Source organism: Quercus suber, unplaced genomic scaffold (assembly GCF_002906115.3).
Source record: "Quercus suber isolate HL8 unplaced genomic scaffold, Cork oak 2.0 scaffold_89, whole genome shotgun sequence".
NCBI lineage: Eukaryota > Viridiplantae > Streptophyta > Magnoliopsida > Fagales > Fagaceae > Quercus > Quercus suber.
This window is the reverse complement of record NW_027069554.1, coordinates 113625-127455: the sequence shown is the minus strand read 5'-3', so window position 1 is coordinate 127455 and position 13831 is coordinate 113625.

The following is a 13831-nucleotide window of genomic DNA, read 5'->3' as shown; positions in this document are numbered from 1 at the left end:
AAAAATAGTTTTTTTTTTTTTTAACTTCTTTTGTGAATGGTACATTCATCCCACCAGCCCACTCCACAATCACGGAAGAAGAAAAGGACTATTTTTTAGTAGGGTTTGTGGGGAAGGAAGATTCCATCCTATCCAAATTGATCAATGTGGAATTCAGATAAAGAGCAGCTTGTAGATAAAGTAGGGCCAGTGAGTACTAAAAAGTATATATACAAATAGAATATATCTTTTCTTTACTTCCAGCACTTCCAACTACGTAACAACCCAACAATTTTGCAAATTGTCCAACAAGCTGGCCAACAGCATCAGATGCTGCTAAAACGAAGACATATTATCCTTTCTAAGGAGAACAAACTTCATGGAAACCAACATAGATGGTCATACCAGGCATACCTTTTCTAAAATGAAAAGCCAAAGTTAGAGGATTAGTGTACATTTACAGGGAGAATTGAACAAGATGCCCACAAAATCAAAGGAGACCTTAAATTAATGAAACTACTCTTTGAGACATGCACATCAAAAGGGTATGTAGCATAATCACCTTCGTCTAAATCTCAAGTTATTCCAATCTTTATAGAATAAGCAAACAACATACCAAAGTCCTATATAGTAGTAAAGGGGTACATCACTGCGCTTGATCTTTCTGAGGCCTTCAATTGCTGTGATTAGGCTATTTTCTTCTCATCTAGCAGACCTCCATACCTGTTTATCAGCTGCAATTTTTCACAAAGAAAAGTTCACAATTGCAAGCTCAAAATTGTACACAACATCATTTTTAACAAGCAGTCACTCATGCATATATATATATATATATAATTAATCTCTTTCAGTCATACATAGAATTTGTTAATATTTTAGTAGTCTCTAAAATGTTTAACAAGGTTATTCTTCTCTACGCATTCTGCTTTCTTTCTTTTCTATCATTTATCTCCACCAGTACCTTTTCTATCATTTATCTCCACTAGTACCAAAAAACATACTCTGAATTTATCATCAACTATATCTTATAATTTTATTTACCAATAAAAGATTGTTTATTGTGATTCCAACTACACATATTACAACTTAGATGTATACCACATAGAAAAGAAATGAAATAGAAACAAAGAAATAACAACTCTACTCCCTCGCAACTTTCCTTGCTCCTTGACTCAAGATAAGGCATACTTTACAGCTAGCATTTCAGTAGATAACTAGAAATTCGTCCATTTCTCAATATCAAGACAGATACGCAAGTTCATTATCTATTGTATTTCACAAATCAACCCCTAAAGGTCTTCTATCACCATTGCTTAATTAATCTAACTTTTTTTAAAAAATAACAGATAAAAAATAAAAATAAAAAAAATTTTTTCCAAGTGGAATTAGCAGTTCCATAGATAAATGTCATCCAAATACCCCCAACAACCCACATGGTTCAGTAGGACGAAATATAAGCAAAACAAGCTTTCTATATGAAAAATGAAACAAAAAGGAAAAGGGCCAAACCATAGGTGAAGAACAACGCTTTATGTAGTCTCACTTTACCTTAAACCCTAATATTCACCGTCAGTGATTCATTTCTTAACTCAATCATCGATCAAATGGGCATTTAATAATCCACAATTCAGAGACAGCAAATTATTGCTATTTACTCGTGCAAACAAAAGGCATAATCAAATTCTAGAGACAAAAACAAAACAAAATGAATTTTCAACTTGAATTAAGATAAGGAAAAACAAAATATACCCAAAATTGAAATGATACTGAAAATGCTAAAAATACCCAAAAATTTAGAGTCAAAATGAGAAAAAAAAAATAAAAATAAATGAAGAAAAGAGAGACCCAATATCAAATAAAAATTGATAAGACTAAAAAAAAATATTAAGAGTAAAGAGAATTGAAGAAATCTCACAGGTTGATGATAGAGATCCATTTGAGAGTGAAGTAGACAAAATCTAGGTCATCAGGTTTGAAGCAGTTATTGACGAAGCACACGACTCGAGAGAATGAGTCCTTCTCTCTCTTGGGCCATCGGTGGTGGAAGCCAAGCATTGCAGAGATGCATCGTTTAGTATTTTGAAGTAAATGAAGGAACACCCACTAGGTCTTCAGTTTGAGAGAGAAGACGCAAGATACAGAACACTAATTCGTTCATCGGTGTATTCTTGCTTTTATATATTACCTACTTAATCGGTAACTAGTTTTTCATTAAAAATAAATAAATGGTCAGGATTCAAATGTGTAAAATCTATGGTCACGAATTGAAGACAAAACAAGGGAATCCTCTTATTCATAGTATGGATCAAAAATCTCTTTTTCTCTCTCAGATGAAAGAGTATTTATTTCCAATAAGGTCATTCTCTTAGTGCTATTTCTTTTTTTATTGGTTAATTTGCCCATATGATTTTGATTGTTGCATATGATTTTGATTTATTTTTTTCTCTATATCTACGCCTATATCTATAGATTCTATACTACTATTTATCAGGTTGTTTAACATGGTTTCAATTTTTTTTTCCTCTCTCTCTCTCTCGCTCTCTTATAAAGATAACCCCTTATCCATATCCCTTAAAATTAGACACTTCTACTTCTCCTTATTCCTTTTGAATGACAAGTCATTTGCCAAAATCAAACATAAATTAATGTCTATCTTCTTCTTGTTTAATCTTTTTTTTTTTAATCTCTCTTTTTCTCTCTCAGATGAAGGAGTAGCCATTTCCTATAAGGTAATTCTCTTAGTGCTGTTTCTTTTTTATTGTGTTATTTGCCCATATGATTTTGATTGTTGTATAACATTTTGATTTATTTGGAAATTGTAAGAAAAAAAATGAAATAATAAACATTATATAATAACTATTTTTGGGGTTATTGGGGCAATTGCAGTTAAAGAAGTCAATACCATACTGGTACCGGCTGTACTATAGAAATATATTGTACTGGCCATTAAATAGGTACCGATACTCTTCCAAAACATACTGGAAACAATATTAGGTTATACCAGCCTGTATCGGCCCATATCGGCTGGTATTAGTGCTTCAACCGGTACAATAAAAACAATTGAAAAACATTATTGAAAAAAAGTTATTTAATCTACTCTATTAGTTAATGTACTTAAGTTAATACGTAGACTTATAAATTATGAGGATTTTAAATTGTATTTTGATAAACATAAAAATTAATAAATTCATACTTACATAATTAATTCAAATATATATTTATGTATAGAAATATATAAATAGTGGTAATCTAAAAACGATACACTAGTATCAACTGGTACTGAAATTTTTTGTCCCCCTAGCCAAACTGAAACTACCTATGGTACAAAATTGGCTCACTTGATTGCAGTTGTTGTATATCTACTTTTATAGGGGCAAAAGTAAGGAATTAAGGACTAAATGAAATCAAAGTCAGAAAATGAAAAATGTTCAAGAGATGGCCCTACTTTCTTGCCCTATTTGTTTTGTTTTATTTTATTTTCCCATTTTTCCCTTTCAATTCTTCTTAGAAGTTATTATTTGTTGTATATGAGTGAGTTAAATGTGTGAATAGATTCTCTTTTTCATATATATATATATATATATATTTTTTTTTTGTAATTTGTAATTGTGAAACTATAGAATTTCAAGTAAAGAAGTGTAATTATTTAGTTTATTTTATTGCAATTGGTTTGTCCATGATGATGGGCCCTAGAATGGAAGGACATGGAAATAGGAGAGATAAAGTAGGATAAAATTCATGTGAAAATTAGATTGGGTTGGATTGATTTTTTTTTTTTTTGGGGGGTTGGTGGGTTGAATCCACACCTCTACTTTTAAGTGTCAAATCATGCTAAGAAAAGTGGCATTATATCAGTTGATTAGGGATGAGCATGGACCTGGTTAACCTGACCCACACGCTCGACCCAACCAGACAAGAAGGGTCTGAGGGAGGTTGGTGGATGCTTGGGTGGGACTCGAGCCAAATAATTTAGTCAAATTCGGTTCTCAAGTTGGTATCGGGTCTAATATGACTTGCCTGATTATTTATTTTTTAAAGGAAAAAAAAAAACAAAAAAAACAAAAACAAAAACACAACCATGGTACGAATCAAAGAAACAAGGAACTCTGATTGAAACTAAATCTTTACCTTCTTGTTTCGATGGAAAAGGTTTTGTGAATGTAGCTTTTTTGTGTTTTCCAATGTTTGATGGAATTAGGAAAAATGAGTAAAAGAAAATTTATTTATGGTCAACAGAAAAAGTATGGCTTATTTATAGAGATTATTTTCCACTAAAAGTTTTTGGAAAACAACTCTATCTCATAGCAAGCTAAATAAGGGAAGTTAAGAGATTGTTTTTCAACTCATTTAAGATTGCTACAAAATATAGGAAAATGAGATAGTTTTAGGAAAAATGACAAAGTGTAGCTACAAAATTGGTTATAGCCTAAGGTTACATAACCTTACTCAATAAAATAAATATTACTACATATTTTGAAAATCTAACCGTTGAATTGCATATTCTTTACGCTTTTAATACACATATCAAATTTTGTATCAATCGAATATTATCTACTATATGATCTATAAGTTTATATTTTATGCGTACTTTTAAACTACAAAAATTTTCAATTTAAACAATTTATTGATGACATAGCTATTGATATTTAATTTTCTAGAAATTTTGTAAGCACAAAGGATAAGAATAAGATATAATCTGAAAGTTCAAATAGTGTATAAAACACCAATGAACGTTTTGACCCTCAAATATAAAATTACCAACACAAGCTTATAATCAAACAATATATATGCGAAAAATGCAATATAAGCTGTAACCAAATCTGTAACACACTCTAAACCATAATTAATAACCAACACAATAGTAATTAAAAGGTAAAGAGAAAGGGAAGAGAGATGCAAGCACAAAGATAACACAACGATGTGTTATTGAAGAGGAAACAGAAGTACTTGGCGAAAAATTTCTCTGCCGCCCTCCAAGCAGTCAATAATCCACTAAAGAATAAAGTTAGAATACATGAATAGTAGAAGACCCTCCAAGCCTAATCTACCTAATGCACCTAAGTCCTTCAAGCCTCTTACTTCAACAGGGTTACGTCGAACCTTGTCTTCTCTAGCTTATCGGATCCCGCAATAGCCCATTGCATCAACCAAAATGAATTGGTCCCTTCTGAACTGCTTTCCAAGCACCAAAATACATTCTCACTGATATGGGTATGGTGAGATAAGGATTTGGCTAAATGTACCTCTCAATGATATGTCAATGGAGAGGGTGAGAGTAGAGGAATTTGGAGAATCAAAAGATGAAAATTGTGGATGAGTCAATCTTATTTTCTCTAGGGTTTCTCTCTCAAAATTCTCTCTGAAAGCTCTCTACTATTCGTGGGTATAAGGGTATTTATAGTAGGATGTATAAGGAATGTGAAATGTCAATTTTCATCAAACAGGACATTCTGGCGACTTGACCTCGCGACTGGAATGAGTCGCGAGCTAACTACCTAGTCAAACTAGAAGTTTTGTCCTGTAGTGCTTCAGCTGTCATGACCCTTCAGCTCCTCCTGTATGCTTCACATATGTGCCATTTTGACGACTTACCAGTCGCGAGATCTAGTCGTGAGAATCCTTTGAATTTGTACACATCTTGATTTTTCTTCACACTTTCTCACACACTACCCTTACATTTCCCACCTAAATATAAGGTATATCTAATTGCTAAATTACAAGCAAATTTGGCATGGAATAAAGCTAATACATGATTGAATAAATTCAACCTTACATAATCCAATTGTGAATTTGTCAAAATTCACCAACAGTAAAAAGATATTGAATAAGGTTGTAGCATAAGGTTACAACTAATTTTGTAATTAAACTCTGTCATTTGAAAATTATTTTTTAGAAAATAACTCATTTTTTAGAAAACATAATTGCCGAAATAAATAAAGTGTAAATATAAAATGTATACTTGAGGTATATTTGAGATAACTCCTTATTAGGTCTACCATTATTCTTGCAATTAAAATAAAATGAATTTGTTAAAATTGAAAGAAATTAAAGTATTTAAGGATATATGATATTTGTTTTAATGTTAAAGCATTGTAATCGGTTAAAGAATGGTAAAAATGAGAGCAAGTTTTTTTTTTTTTTTGAGGAAAATGAGAAGAGCAAGTTAAGGAGTAATATTGCTCATTTATAAACATATGGACATATGATTAGTAAATAATATATAACAAATATAGTGTTCTAAACAAAAATATTCTTAATATAGATTTCATTTTCATCAATCATTTGCCAGCTATAACCATTTCTTGGACTTTCCTAAAGAAAAATTTTTGAAAATTAAAATTTCTTTTTAAGTCATGTATCCCTCCATTAAACCTTGATTCCAAATTAGAATTCTATTTTAAATTTGGTAAAATTTGGTTAAACTAGTTAATTTCCAAAATTATAAAAAGAAAAGGGATAAATAAATGAAAAAAAAAAAAAAAAACGTTTAAACTTATGAGTGAATGCCCTCCTAATTTGGTTTTAACCAAAAATAAATAAAACTAATAAGATTCATCAATAGAGAAATTTTACTGTTTATGGCCGAGACTACCTTCAAGAGGAATGATATTTTCCAATATTGAACATTGGCTAGGTTCTAGGAAGCTTGGGCGTAAAAGACAATTTCATTAAATAGGGTGTTAGTAAATGACTTAATTAGTGGTATAATATATAGCTTGACGTCTATATAAGTAACGTAACTATATTTATTTAGTACTATTATTATTATTATTATCATCGTCTTTTTGTGCATTTTACTCCATATATATAGTCAAACAACATAACCTTAAGACATTAACTCTAAAACTTACAACATAGCGCACTCTTGGAAAAGTGATTACTTCTCAAAAATAAGTACTTGTGAGGTGTGGGGGATAAAGGCTGGAGTTCAAATATAAGTACTTGTAGGCGACTTTCGATGCAAGTTGGTGCAATTTAGAAGAAATTAAACACCAAAAATAGACTTTTATCTTGAAACTTGGGCCCGTTTAGTATGTGTGTTTAAACAACAGTTTTCAATTTTTTTGAAAATACGTGTAGATGAAAAAAGTGTATGGTAATACATGTAATGTTGTTTAAAAATTGAAAACATGTGTTTAAACTCGCATACCAAATGAGAATTTCCTTATTTAATTTTTATTAAAAAAAAAAGATAGTTTTATAGTTTTTCAATTGGTCAAACATTCCCAAGAAATAATTATTAAAAGAAGTCAAATATTTATGCTCGTAATTCTACATTTAGTGTTTGAATAAAATTTATTTCATGAAAGGAAGAATAAAAATTCCAAAACCCAAACATTATGCCTTTTGCTGAATGTGGTATAAAGTTTTTACTCTTTTTTTAGTAATGGATTCCCATATAAGTGGAAGGATTTTTTATTATTATTTAGAGAAGTCAATATATATATATATATATATATCTTATTTCTCCTTTTCCTGAATGTGATTATAAAGTATTTAGATTTTACTTATTTATCATCATATGGATTCCCATATAAGTGGAAGGATTTTTTATTATTATTTAGAGAAGTCAATATATATATATATATATATATCTTATTTCTCCTTTTCCTGAATGTGATTATAAAGTATTTAGATTTTACTTATTTATCATCATTGCAGGTTGTATATTATTGGTAGTACATTACATAAATAGAGTTGTCAACATTTGGCATCGGCGTGACATGATCAATATTAGATTTAGCTATAATTGTTTTTTGAGAAAGAGATTTAGCTATAATTAGTTTAGACTTTTTTAATATTATTGTAGAATGTATATTAGTAGTGTACATTACATAGATAGAAATATCACATTTGGAGATTGAGTTTTCTATCGTACGAATACAATAGTTGTCAAGCAACAATCATAATCAACCTTCTTTTTTATTTGTGGTTTGTTCAGCTAAGAAAATTAAAGTAGAATGATTTGGATTTCAATCTTAATTTAATTGATTTGAATAGAGATTAAATTAGATAATTTTTTTTGAGTAATGCTACAGCATAAACTATTTTACAATATTTTTATAAATTGTTAATGTAGTCAGGTTCTTAATAGTTTTCAACTAGACTCACCATTAACATTACTTATTCATTTACTAATAACTACTCACCACATTAACAGTTTGTAAATTCTTTTTATAAAAAAGTTTGTATTCCTAGCACTATTCAATTTTTTTATTGATTAAAATATAAAAAATGGAAGAGGTCTAAATTTATTTGGAAAAATATCATTTTTCAAACCACTCATTAAAACCCTAAATTTTTCAAATTGGTTTTTAAAATTAAAATTTTCAAAATGGGTGTGTAAGGAAAGAAACATGCTATGTCAACTATTGGAGCATTTTAATATTAATAAATTAAAATGAATAAATATTATAACATAAATGTAAATGTAAAGATGAGGAAGTGAATATAGAAGATGAGAAGTTAGTGAAAATGTTTAATCCCACATTGAAAAGGAGAGAGACTATTTTTTTCTTGTTAATTGTGGTGATTAATGGGCTAATATGAATTGACTTAGATATTTGGCTAGATACGTGCACAAGGGAAAGGTGAAGGGTAAAACCGTAAAGGTGTCAAAAATAGAAATGAATCAGCCTCTTGGATTAATTACAAGCCTTCTTGGCAAAGAAGAGTGTTCTCTTTAAATTAATAATATTCAAAAGTATTATTCAGTTTCTTGTTGTGTTATTTCTATTATTATTGTACTTGCATCAACATCAATTATATTCAAGAAAAAAAATAAAACATAAGGATTCATTTGAGTTCATAGGACCGGATTTTCATTATATATAATAATAATAATAATAATAATAAAGAAAAAGACCCGACCCGAGACCTTATTTACCAGCCCAAAACCCTACCTGACCCAAATGTGCCGGGCCAATTTGTTCTGGTTGGGTTGCAGTTCAAGTCTGAACCCGACTCGTGCTCAGTCTTATAAGATTTGGATTATACACCACTTCCTGAACAAAAAATTTTGAAAAAATTTTGGAAATTCTAGATTTATCTTTATATATCTCTTATTCCTCAAAGCAGTACCATTAATAGTTTTTTTGTTTTTTTCCTCATCGCATGTCACAATAAATTTTCCATATCAGGACAGAGAGGAGAATTGAAAACTTATTTTTCCTATAATTAAGTACATAAAGGAGAATAATTTTAAGTTGAGATTATCTGATATGCAACCGCACCTGTGAGTTGTGATAGAAAGGGAATCTTATCTCCCTATTCTTTAAGGAAAAATATCTAGCTTCCAATATTTTCTTTTTCCTGGCCCAAGAATCTGTAATGCTTGAGTGAAACTTTCTTTTTATCACATCTCTTAATTGTTTAACCAAATGACTTATTAGTTGTGGATTAACTCTCTCCACTTCATTTGCTTTTGATTAATACTAGTTATATGCACAAATATAATTAAAAATAATCATAATTATACGGTTCAAATTATACATATATTAATTTACACATTTTTAAAACCATATGTAGGGGTAAAGGCCCAAATCCGATATTGGAGCTTGGCCGAGAACACGGGTGATCCAAGGACAATTAAATAATAGCAAGTGGCTTAAGCTCATAGCTTCATGAGCATGATATTAATGGTCCAAGGAGGAATACCTCCTCGGATAGGCTAAATGTGAGTCTGATATAGATCCTAATGATCAAGGCGACCTTCTAGGAAGCTCCAGTGGCAGGGACGTACTTCTCAAGTGTACCAAAAAGTAAAACCTAGGAGATACCTAAGGAAAAGCTGCTGTCACCGCATTGAATGCCCTACAACTAACTTTCTGGCCGCATTTATATAGAGAAGACTCCTGAACAGTGCTGCCTTGACTACCACAACTCACAGAAAGCCAAAGAGGGTGTCTAATGGGATAGGCACTCAAGTAGTGGCTTGAATGATGAACAAATGGAAGGCCGAGATCATTATGAGGGAGATATATAATGTAAGAGACCCCTGAAGGAATGGAGATCGGAAAATCAAGAAAGAAACACTGTAGCAATTTAGAACCAGACTTGTAATCAAACTTCAAAATCAATATATCAGAATCAGTCTCCTTGAACTCCGCCAAGGACGTTTTTCCTCAGTGAAATTTTGTTATTTTCCTTTTTTGTCATCAAGATCTGTTTATTTGTTGCTTAATTCATTAGAGCCCAGTTTTCTAACCCATTCTCTACAAATTTATTGTTTTGGGTTTTTTGGGTCTAAGTCCATATACTTTTTGAACTAAAAGTTCAAATCAGGTCCCTACAATTGGCACCGTCTGTGGGGAGATTACTTGGGTGATAGTGAGTGCAATATTCAACCATGGTAGATTCAGGTCCACACCAGGAAGAATCCATAGGATCCCAATGTGAAAATCCTTTTGTCAACCTCAAACGTAAAAGGGATCGGGAGGGGAGTGTGCATACCGTCCAGTCCAATAAGAGTCAGCCTCAAGGTAAGAACCATCTCTCTCGTGAGGAAGATACCAGAGCCTTACAATTGGAGGTAGACCAGCTGAAGAGAAAGCTGCGCCATGCACAGCGAAACTGAACCCCCTCCATCTTCGACGTTTCCTCTGATGATAGAGAAGATGTCAGTTATAGACAAAGGTCAAGGACCCCACCCAGTGAGTCTTTCTCCTACGATGAGGAGCACCATCACAAATGTAGGCATAAGAGCCCACCTCGCAAGGACCTACGAAATGACGTAATGAGCAAGGCGTAGAACCAGATTTCCAGGTCGCCCTTCACGCGCAGGATTGAAAGGGCAAGGCTTCCTCAACAATTCAATCAGCCAACGTTCACCATTTACAACAGTTGAACGGATCCTGTGAAGCATGTAAGCCATTTCAACCAGAGGATGGCTGTCCATTCCAAGGACGAAGCCTTGATGTGCAAGGTGTTCCCCTCCAGTCTAGGACCAGTGGCAATTAGATGGTTCAACGGCTTAAAGGCGAGCTCCATAGATTCCTTCAAGAAGCTCACCCAAGCATTTGGCTCTCGATCATTTTGTCACTTGTAGCAGAGTCCCTTGGCCCTTAGACTTTCTACTGTCCTTGTCCATGTGAGAAGGGGAGACCCTGAAAACTTACTCGAAAAAATATTGGGAGATGTACAATGAGATAGATGGTGATTTTGATGATGTTGCCATCAGTACTTTCAAGGTTGGCCTCCCAACCGAGCATAGTCTGAAGAAGTCTTTGACAGGAAAACCTGTCACTAACGTACGCTAACTCATGGACCGAATTGACAAGTATAAGAAAGTCAAGGAAGACCAGCAGCAGGGGAAAGGTAAAACTAAAGTTATCTCTCAGTAGGGAAGGGATTTCAAATCAAATCGATACAATAACAACAGGTCTCAGAGGGACTTTACTGAGAGTCAGGGTCTACCAATACTCAGGTCGTTAACGCGGTGTTTCGAGAACCAGTGCATCAAGTTCTAGAGAAGATTAAGAATGAGTCATTCTTCAAATGGCCAAATAAGATGGCAGGAAACCCTATGAGGTGCAATCAGAACCTCTATTGCCAATATCATAAGGACCATAGGCACGCTACAGAAGACTGTAGAAATTTGCAAGACCATTTAGACTAGTTGGTCCGAGAAGGAAAGTTGAAATAGCTCTTGCATCATTCTAGTGGCCAGGGGAACCAGACTGACCAAGAACCCCGAAGAGATGCTCATTCGAGACCTCCTTTAGGCACGATAAATGTCATCTTTGCCGCTCTAAAGAGGACCAGGTCCTACCCTTCCAGGGTAATGTCTGTTGCTCAGCTGACTATCGAGGACTCAAATGCTGAGCCAAAGAGGGCTAAAGTAAGTACCCAGTCGGCGTTGAGCTTTTCCAATGAAGATAAGGTTGGAACCATACAACCCTATAACGACGCTTTGGTGGTCACACTCAGGATTAGGGGGTATAACGTGAAGAGAGTGATGGTGGACCAAGGCAGTGGTGCCGAGATAATGTACCTTGACCTGTACAAGGAACTGAACTTGAGACCCGAGGACATAAAGACCTACGATTCACCCCTGGTAAGTTTTGATGGGAAAGTCGTCATCCCGAAGGGCCAGATCAGGTTGTCCATGCAAGCTAGTTTAAAGGTGGTGGATAAAAATTGGTAATAATCTACAACTTAAGATTTGTTGTGAAAATGTTATAAAAGTAGAAATTTTTTTTGAAGGTTTGCTGATCTTTTACAAAGCATTATTTTCTACTTTCACACAAGCTCTATATTTTTCTTTAAAAAATTACATTAGATACTCTTTTTTATTTTATTTTTTTGGAACTACTATACATCCAATAGTTTTTTTTTTTTAGAGTGGATATATACAAGGAGAAAAGAAATTATTTGAATCCAGGACATTTTTGAATAAAACACTAGAATGTGTTATTTTATTTAAGCTACAATACACTTGAGATATATCCAATAGCCTTTTTTTTTTTTTTTTTGAGGATCCAATAGTTAACTTAATACTTTTACATACCCTTTTTATTGTAATTTTTCCCCTTTTAATGACATTAAATAGTAGTAACAAAGACATACAATAACGTCACATTATAGTAATAAGTCATCTTTTTATTTTATTTTTTTTTATTTTTTTTTATTTTATTTTATTTTTTTTTTTGGTGTTAGTCCGTGACAGAGTCTTATAATGTTTGAAGTCCACCATTTCGTCTTCTAATCACTATTTTTGTTTTCTTTTTTCAATTTGAATTTTGTTGTAACTTTCGGAAAACAGTAATAATGTCACAAATGGGGTTAACTTTGTCAATGGCAACCCGTCTCATTGAGTGACAATTTTACAGTTTTGTGTGTATGTATATATTATTTTATGTCATGATAGAATGGGATAGGATCACATGCAAAAGATTAACCTATTTCTTTTTTAATTTCAAAATTTTATGTTCACTTTAGACAAATAGTAACAATGTCACCGTCGACACATTATTTTATACTGACCATTATTAAGAGTTCCCTATATATCCAAATGAGAAACAACCCTAGTCAGTAGTCACCATCAATAAAAAATGGCAACACCTTTCGTTAAAAACTCAAGGGTCTCTACTTGAAGTGACTTACGCCCCTCCCATGCAAACATACCTATATGCTGCTGTATCTAAACATCTATAGAGCACTCAATAGCTAGGCAAACTTTTGGCACATGATATAGGGGGTGTTGAAACGCTCCTATACTTGAGCAGGTTATCAGGAAACCAAAAGCCTCTTGGGAAATAAACATTGTTTGGTGCTAGTCTACATCACACAAAGGCTATGGCATTACTTTCTGGTATATATATGCTCAATTCTTTTATTCTTGTAATCAAAACTATCCCTATTAAGTTCTTGCAGAAGAAGATGGCGATAATACTAGATAGGATGAATGCATCTTAGTACTAAGTGAGTTAGATATCTCAATTAAGTATCCTCATCATGCCATTAAGAGCCTAGCTAAGCACTCTTTTCCTCAAGAGAATATGAGTATGTCAATGAAGATCTACAGGTACCGGATTGATGAATGGCAAGATATAAGAAATTTAAATTATACAAAATTTAATAAAAAGAAAACTTAAATATATTAACATCATAAGAAAAAAAAATGCAAATACATAAAATTTTACAATTTTCTTTTACTAAAAAATGAAAAGGCAAAACAAGAATGAGAAGAGATAAAATGAAAACGGAGAATATTAATATAAGAGTAATAAAGTAAAAGAAAGTCTAAAATGATGATAGAAAAGAAAAAAATGAAGAGAGAGAGAGAGAGAGAGAGAGAGAGAGAGAGAGAGAGAGAGAGAGAGAGAGAGAGAGAGAGAGAGAGAGAGAGAGA